Here is a 9,040-nt window from a genome sequence, read left to right on the forward strand (position 1 = left end):
GGTTGTCTTTTATTTACTTTTTTTTTTACCAATAAAATTCTCCTGTTGCTAAAAGTAAAAATTAATTCCATATAACTACTCATTTAGCAAAAACCACCAAAAACCTTAGACGCTTTGTTAGTCTAAAAGAAAGTCTAAATTAATTTTAACGTTGTAAATAATATGTCGCCTTAGCCATAGCATGAAGTATTCTGGTTTTGGAAGCAGCAACTTCACTGAAGTAAAAGAATAAACAATTTCTGAAATAGTGAAGATTCAGATTTTTATTGCTTTTCATTTTTCTGCTCTTTTTTTCCCCAATAGATGATACATAATTTTCATTATATATTATTTAAAATGGCACCCAGTATGTGCTGATATTAAGCTAACCATCTGCCTTAGCTAGCCTGCAGTCCACTCCTTTCCAGTATAGTCCACGGTTGGGCAACTCCAGGCCTGGAGGGTCTCCTGCAACTTTTAGATGTGTCTCTACTTCAACACACCTGAGTCAAATAATGAGGTCGTTAGCAGGACTCTGGAGAACCTGATTACACTTAGGAGGTGATTCAGCTGTTGGATTCAAGTGTGTTGGACCAGGGAGACATCCAAGACTTGCAGGACACACTGGCCCTCGATGACCAGGATTGCCCACCCCTGGTATAGTCTGTAGTGATTGAAGTCGCTTCTGTGAAGGGAGTTATGTATTTTCCACCTTCCATATATACATATTACCATTTTATAGCACAATCAAGTAACTGCTAACTTCAATTGTTTATTATATGTACCAAAACATAACTTAAAAGAATTTTGACTTTGCAATATAGTCTTATCTGACTCTTTCAAATTAGCCTCTGTCTCTTTAAGGCCCTCCCACACCATCCAACATTGAGCGTTCATGATGCCATTTATGACTGTATAGAAGCTCATTAACTTACACAACTCTGCCCAAACGTATCAGATATTTCCCCTACTTTAGCGAAACTGGTAGAAAAGCTCATCTTTGAGTACATTTTATTTCCATTGGCTGGAAATAAAATGGAAATAAAACCTGATCTTAGCAAAGATCAGGTTCTTGTTTTTAAACTGAACCCTGAAGGACCAACACCACAGCAGGCTTTGACAACCAGGGGTTTCCCTAAAAGTCAGCGCAGGATGTTGATGCACTTACAAGCCTTAGTCTTACTTCGGGTATTACAGTATGCATCACTAAAGAATTTCATACGTCGAGGTAGAACTTGTACTTTTTTTTGTACTTTTTTTTTACCCCGTCACTCTATTCCTAAAAATTAGTGTAAGAATCAGGCTACAACCAATAAGGGTTTTTCTTGTGCCTCCTGATCCTGAGACTGAGATGATTCAACAGCAGATCAAAAGAGGAAGCTGAATTCTTTTTTTTTTTTTTTAAGTAGAAGGTTGCATTGCTCTACATGCTGCTTGTCGCTGCAACCCTGCAAGATGCACCAACCACCCGTCTGATGTTCCATATGCGTCACCTTTTTCTTCATAATCGGCGCTCAAGAGGTCAGATTCTGTTACATCAGCGCTGCTGTGCTCTTTGTGAGCCTCTCAACTGGAATTATTCAATGCGTTGTGGCTCTGAAATAATGCCATGCTGCCCGAGTGCATCTATTCATCTCTTTGACAATCAAATGGACGAAGTCATTCACACCGTGGCCTATGCGATCGAGATGAAAGCCGATTTCTGTCCCACGGCGTGTGTGTGAAATGATAAAACGCAAAGATGCCTTTACTAAAGTCTGAGGCTAAAGTAGCATTTCTCCCCGGGGAGGAGGGTTTGCCTCTGAAGTCTGACGACGCTGCCATATGGTGCCTGCTGTAGAAGTGGAGGGCAAGGCTTTAAAACCCCCTGCCCTCCATTCAGTCGTGACACGTTAAGATGATTTGAGGATTTGCAAGTTCCGAGTTTAGAAGATTATTATCACTATGTGAACCAGTGCACGTTTGTGCCATGGTTATGCGAGTTTTGTTTTTTTTTTGTTTTTCTTTTTCAAAACCACACAGTGGTTTCCATGTAGGATTTTTACATACCTTGAACTAGAAATTAACCCTTTCTTTGCTTTTTAATTCACTATCAGTACAAGCTACAATATTCTTTGAAGGTTTGTGAGGGTACATTTATACGGCAGGTCTTAAAGCTCAATTCTTTTTTTTTTGAGCGGTTGTTCAAACTACTGAATGATGCGACCACAATCGGACGCTGTTTGAATGGTTTGCAACCCGCATTGCCCAGAAGAGGAATGTAAGACGTCACACAGCAGCGCACCGTTTACAGAAGTAGAGATGGATTCAACCATACGTGGATTGATTTTACAGTTATTCAGAGCTGACAGTGTTGTCACAAGATCCTAACAAGAAGGAAGCTAATAAAAAGAACAACTATTGGCAAATGACCTTTTGTGGAGCATTGACTGCACCTTTGGTGGGCAAGTCTGTTTAGTCATGTACTCGGAACTAAGAGTGTGAAGTGTGATGCACTTCAGTGATACAGACGTCTTTCATAATTGTAATTATCAGACATTGTTTATGTCCTGATTTACTGGATCAGACTTCTTCTAGACCAGAATTATGATGGGTGTCATAAAAGCCGGATTAAATGTGACATAACCATTCAGACTGCACGCTCTTTGAAAACTGATACATATCCGATTTAGTTCCACGTGTGGAAGTGGAACGGATCAGATTTTTTGGAGGTGAAAAGGTCAAAGTTGGGCTGTCCAGACTGACGTCAGAAAGTCAAATTCAAGTCTCTGTGACCGTAGCCTTTGAGAGCCTTTGAGAACAAATACCATCATCAATACCAAGGAACCCTTGTGGTTAGGTGATGGCCACGGTCACTTGAAAAGGAGATTGAACTTCCTGGATTAAAAACTATTTCCCAAACCTGAAATATCTCAAAGAAGACTGTTCAATTCATTATCTGTAAGCAGCACAACTGCAATCGTGGCAGTCCATCGATAGAGAAATCCAGGAATTAATCCGAGCAGCAGAGGGACCCACGGTAAGTCTGCAAGAGAGCTGCAAAGATACTCAGCTCAGGTGGAAAGATTTGTTAACCACACAACTGTTAATTCCCACAAATCTGACTTTTATGGAACAGAGGTGGAAAGAAAGTCACAAGAAGTCCTGGTCAGATGAAACCATGATGAAACCGTTTGACCCACATGCAAAACACCTCAACCACACTGTGTTCCCACTGTGAAACATGGTGGCAACATCATACCGTGGAGGTACTTTGACAGGATAGGGGAGGTGGTTCAAGCTAGATGTGGGCCAATAGAAGGGAAATGCTCTGGACCGCAAAGGATTTGACATGGGAGGTTCAGAAACATACCCCAAAGGATTTGTCGTGAAAGTTAGCTTGACAAACATTGATTCTAAGAATCTATACACAAAAGGACGCCACCCTTGATTTTCATTTGTAAGCAATGTTGAAAAAGATAAACTTTGTTGACTTATGATTAAAATAACTTTTTTTTAAAAAAAATCAGCTTTAAGGGTCATCGTAATGCCACCAAAGAACAAATTTTCTGCAGAACAATGACTGCTCTCACGTTGAACCAGAAGTGCAACTGTAGCTGTCACCACACCCTGATCCTCTTGGAGCTGATTGGCAATGGTTTTCCCATCCCTAACCATCAGGAAAAAGGAGGATGGCTATGAGTCATGACCCAACGTAAATGATGGAACACTGAAAAGGAAAAAAAATTAGCATGGAAAAAAACATAAAAATTCCCACAAGAGGATGTTAACATTTGCTTGGTTAAACATTCCCCAGTCTGTTTCTTGCCACACTGCTGTCAATAACAACACACGGGTAGACTGCAAGTGTGCCAGCCACGGAGGGGGGGGGAGTGAACTTAAATCCCGCAATCACAAATCCATGCAAACAATAGACATGTCTGTAGAGGTGGAGGTGTTTGATATGCATTAAAGTTATCAGATCACTTGCTTGAGCTGCATGAGTGCATGCATTTATCTGGCACGCAAAGGTTGAGACTTTCCACGCCACTCCCCATCAGCCCCACAGGTACAGGTGATGAGCTGCGACTCTTACATCACGACATGTCTGACTGTGTTTGGACTGACATGAGGCCAGCTGTACTCAGTACAAAAGCTCCATTTAGGACACGCATTTTCCGGCTTAACCAGTCAAAACACTGCAGCGTGGTTCTTCATCTTATTAAATAAATCTTTATGCAAATTACATGTGTACTGCAAACATTGGATTCATTGTAGCCATGTCAGGGAGTGTTTTTGTGCCTGCTAAATATCCCAAATAAGCTTTACAGTCAGGAAGGAAAAGCCATTTACAGTACTTAGTCAAATAAAATTGGATATTGAATGTAGTTCACTTCCTGGAATTTCTTTTTTTTTTTTTTTTAAAGCCACATACAAATTTTAGTACTTCTATAATAATTTCTGAAATTAAAGTTTCCTCATCCAAGATACACTGAAGATTTCTTCATCTCTGTTCAGTGATTTTGTGTTAGTATACTACTGCCACCTCCTGACATTTCTGCATAACTGCATTTTTTTATTATTACGCAAAAACACTTTTATAAGTGTTGATTGCTTTCTGTTTGGATATATTTAAGATATAACGGATATCATTTTTCAATTTAAAATTTTTAGGATTATTTATTTTTGCAATATTATTGCTATTTTATTGCTTTCCATTAAGAGAAGATCTTTTTTCATTTACTGTAGAACTACCAGTGTTGATGAATGGTGAGTCTTTATTGACTTTGCACAAAGATCAGATATTGAGCATAATCGGTGCCGGTGCCAGCCGATTGTTGCCGATTTCCGAAGTAGCACATAATGGCATATTGGTAACCATTTTTGTTGGCGCTGCTGTTTCCTGTTGAGTCACATGACCGTCTTACGTATCCTGACGTAAGTTGTTAGGACTTGTTAGGAATTTTCGGAACATGAATTAGAAATTCCTTAGATTCTGTTTGGACTTTGTAGGGTTTGTTAGGGCCCTCAAACGTGGCTGTTTTATGTAACAGCGAAACGTGAAGCATTTTGAAGGTGCTTCATAGTGGAGGCGCTATTTCGTCGTGTATTTGTTACAAAGGGACAGCACATTCCGCAACTGAAGAGGTTCATTTTCTTCTTTTTAGTCTTGTACAGGGAAATTAATCAGCAAACAGTAACCCGTGCAATAAAATATGTTTATTATGTTAAATCGTAATATAACAGTAGTATGAAAATTTCTTTCAACCAAAAAGAAAATGATCGTTGTCGGCAGGATTCGAACCTGCGCGGGGAGACCCCAATGGATTTCTAGTCCATCGCCTTAACCACTCGGCCACGACAACACATGAATGAGTGGTGTACATGTTCCTGTTGAATCGATAGTTAATTGAGTAATATATTCAATATTTGTATTATGTTCCATAAACAAATAAGATGTAATCGCACAAAGCTGTTGCGTTGTATAAGTTTAAGCTATACATAAGCAGTTCGTATCTTAACTTTTATTAAACCAAGTTCCACTTCTGATAGAAAATTCATTCAGTTAGCCTCTTGACAATTCTAAATTATTCGGTTAAATACCGCGGTAAAGTTAGCCGGCTCTGACTCCAGCCGGCCCAGCACATAATATACAAGTGCGCGGTCGCTCAAGACATTATGGTACACCCATTTACGTGCTGCTTTCACAATAAAAGCGCACATCCGGTCCATGTTTGAGCTACTCAAATCCAGCCGCAGCATTTGCAAACAGAAAATAATATATGCTGAGAAACTAATACAAAATAAAAACTAATCTCTCTCTCTCTATTTCTATCACACACACACACACACTCACACACACACACACACACACACACATATATATATATATATATATATATATACACATATATGTGTATATATATATATGTGTGTGTCTCTCTCTCTATTTCTATCACACACACACACACACACACACACACACACACACACACACATATATATATATATATATATATATATATATATATATATATATATACATATATCAGTGATTCTTGAGAATAGGGACAAAATGGGTTTTAATTTCCCCATATTTTTTTTTTTATTATTTCTCAACCTTATGTATGCAAATATGACAAATAATGTTTAGAAAATATGAAGATGCTAAGGTACAGGCTCCCAGTTGCGAATTTTTTTAAAAAAATTACATTTTTAATCGACCTGACCCAAAACTTTGTCATCACCATCTGACAAAAATAAATCTAAAATGATTTTTAAAATACCCCATTAGTGATATTTTTACTCAATTTACAGACAAATGCTTCTCAAGAAATAAAATAAATATTATTTAAAACAAAAAACAAGAAAAAGTCCATCTGATGGAGTTGACAGTGCATGACGGAGTTGACACAGAACTGAAGGTGGTGACAAACTAGTGAATAAATGAAAAACTTGGTACATGTGAAGTAATGCAATTCATGTAAAATACATTAAAATGAATTAGTTGCACAATTAAGTGAGATTTGACAACAATTTCACTGAAAGAGTCAGAAAAACTCTGACGGAGTTGACATCTGACGGAGTTGACGAAATGCCAAACTACCTCAATTTATATGATGTTATTCTGAAGGAGGCCATATTGTAGCTCGTCAGGTCCATTAAATCTTTACAGTATATCAAAATTAAGCTTTTATTTCGCAAAATTTCATAAAAGTTTTGTAAATTGTCAGTTATGAAGTTGACACATCATGGTTGTGACAAACAACTTAGGAATAAAACAGAAGAAAAAACTAAAGAATAACTTAAGTTAACCAGAGCTAACTAGCCCTCCTAGCAAAGGAAGAGAAAAGACAACGTCATGGGGTCCTCAGAAGTTCTGGTGCCCCCCAATAATGCCTGATTTTTTTTTACATTCTTTTCATTTCTGACGGTGTTGACAAAAACTAAGGACAAATTTTAACGGAGTTGGAAAATATCTAAAAATTATTTTTAATTCAATTTATCGATACTTTTATAATTATTTATATGACTACTTATACTTAATTGTCATAATATATAATTTTAGTATTTCTTTAATTGTTTTAAACTATAAGAATGTGTTGAGTTCTGCTCCTGGACAAGGGCTTTTACAGGCATCATCCACCGACTACAATGTTTAAAATAAAAAAATATTCAGCAAAAAAAAGAAAAATATACATTATTGTGCTCACATGACCCAGGTTAGTTTAGATTTCATGCTTTATCCATAGGACCTGTTTTGTCCCTATTCTCAAGAATCACTGATATACATATATATATATATATATATATATATATATATATATATATATATATATATATATATATATATATATATATATATATATATGTGTGTGTGTGTGTGTGTGTGTGTGTGTGTGTGTGTGTGTGTGTGTGTGTGTGTGTGTGTGTGTGATATAAATAGAGAGAGAGAGATTAGTTTTTATTTTGTATTAGTTTCTCAGCATATATTATTTTCTGTTTGCAAATTCTGCGGCTGGATTTGAGTAGCTCAAACATGGACCGGATGTGCGCTTTTATTGTGAAAGCAGCACGTAAATGGGTGTACCGTAATGTCTTGAGCGACCGCGCACTTGTATATTGTGTGCTGGGCCGGCTGGAGGCAGAGCCGGCTAGCTTTACCGCGGTTGTTAACCGCCAGATTGAAAAACATGTAAATATATTTAAGGTTACTGTGCGGTTTCATTTTATCATATTATTTTATTTCCAAAGCCTCTCTGTATTGTTTTTCAATAATCTATTCTCTCACACATATTCTTGTTATTCATACCCAACAATTGGGAAATAGAGGATATGATCAATTATCATTGTTGGTGCCAGATTGCTTCTCTGTTAGATCGCTGGTCACTTGTTACCAAGGCACCAAGATACTTACAATATGTCAGAAACTGTTTACATATTGGGATTTTCATGCACAAAAGTCCTCCTTTCTTTGTTCTGAAAAAGAGAAACTATTCGGTGACTGTTAGGTTTACAGAAAAATTGAGATGCTGGATCAAGAACAATTATGGACACTAGAGTGAGGTTAGAATCTGGTTTATTTAATGGTTTGAAGATGGATGCAGGCAGTGCGTAGGCGGTCCAACGTGTGCTCTATAGAGGAGAGGTGATGGGCTAATATGCTTTCATTTGCAGAACATTAGTGGGGATCACAGAGGTAAGTTTCACTGTAGCGGATGAGATTGGGAGTTGCAGCTGGAAGTATGCACACCTGCAGAGAGAGAGAGATAGAAAAAAACCCACGCACACATATTTCTGCACACATCGGTGTGGAACTGACAGTGAACTGGAGGACCAAAATGTCTCATTGATTGAGGAGCACAGAGCAGAATTTGCCAAGTAGTGCTTTTTTAGTATTTACAAAAGGCGCTTTGTGGTGCCGACCTGATGGTAAAAGGTCGGCACCACAAACTGTTTGTGTCCAGGATGTGTGGGGTCAGCAGAGATGTAAAATGCCCTTTTTTCTTACCCCAGACCTATGGTCCTCCTTATGAAGAGGAGAATATCTGTTTTCTGGATCGTCAGTGCAGTGTTTACCTCAAATAGGGAAGGTTAAATTGCTTTGTGACTCACTCACATGGAGCAGGAGATAAACGGACAGATTGGAACCTCAACTTTTTTCTTTTCTTTTTTTTATTTGCAGACATTGGTCAGTAATTCAAGAAAAAGAGCTGAGCCAAAAAGCTAAATTCTAGATTTCCCTGTGTAATTTCATTCAATATGAATCACGACTGAAAGAAATATACTTGCTTTGTGTTGTTGCAAAATTTGACTTTCAAGAAGAAGAAAAAAGAATAAGTAACACTAAGATCAACAGTATTAATGATGGCTAAAAATATTGTAGTAAAATATTTGAAATTAATTTATAAGCTTATTATATGTTTCTGATATAAATAAATCAACTTGAAAGCAAATCATGACATACAGTGTGTTTTGTGTCTACACCGAATTATTTATGCTTGTTTTGTTTCATGAAATGATACAATAATGCATAATTGTGGTGTTCTGCCGCCACCTACATGAAAATACTTTAGAACTG

The 9,040-nt window shown here is 37.5% G+C and overlaps 1 non-coding gene across 1 annotated transcript; it reads right to left on the bottom strand.

Moving 5' to 3' along the window:
* Window positions 1-5,242: 5,242 nt before the first annotated feature.
* Window positions 5,243-5,324, bottom strand: trnas-aga (transfer RNA serine (anticodon AGA)). Its single transcript has one exon. It is a non-coding gene; the product is annotated as a tRNA-Ser (tRNA).
* Window positions 5,325-9,040: the final 3,716 nt, after the last annotated feature.

Source organism: Poecilia mexicana, unplaced genomic scaffold (assembly GCF_051168715.1).
Source record: "Poecilia mexicana isolate PSO_F unplaced genomic scaffold, ASM5116871v1 scaffold_8, whole genome shotgun sequence".
Classification (NCBI taxonomy): domain Eukaryota; kingdom Metazoa; phylum Chordata; class Actinopteri; order Cyprinodontiformes; family Poeciliidae; genus Poecilia; species Poecilia mexicana.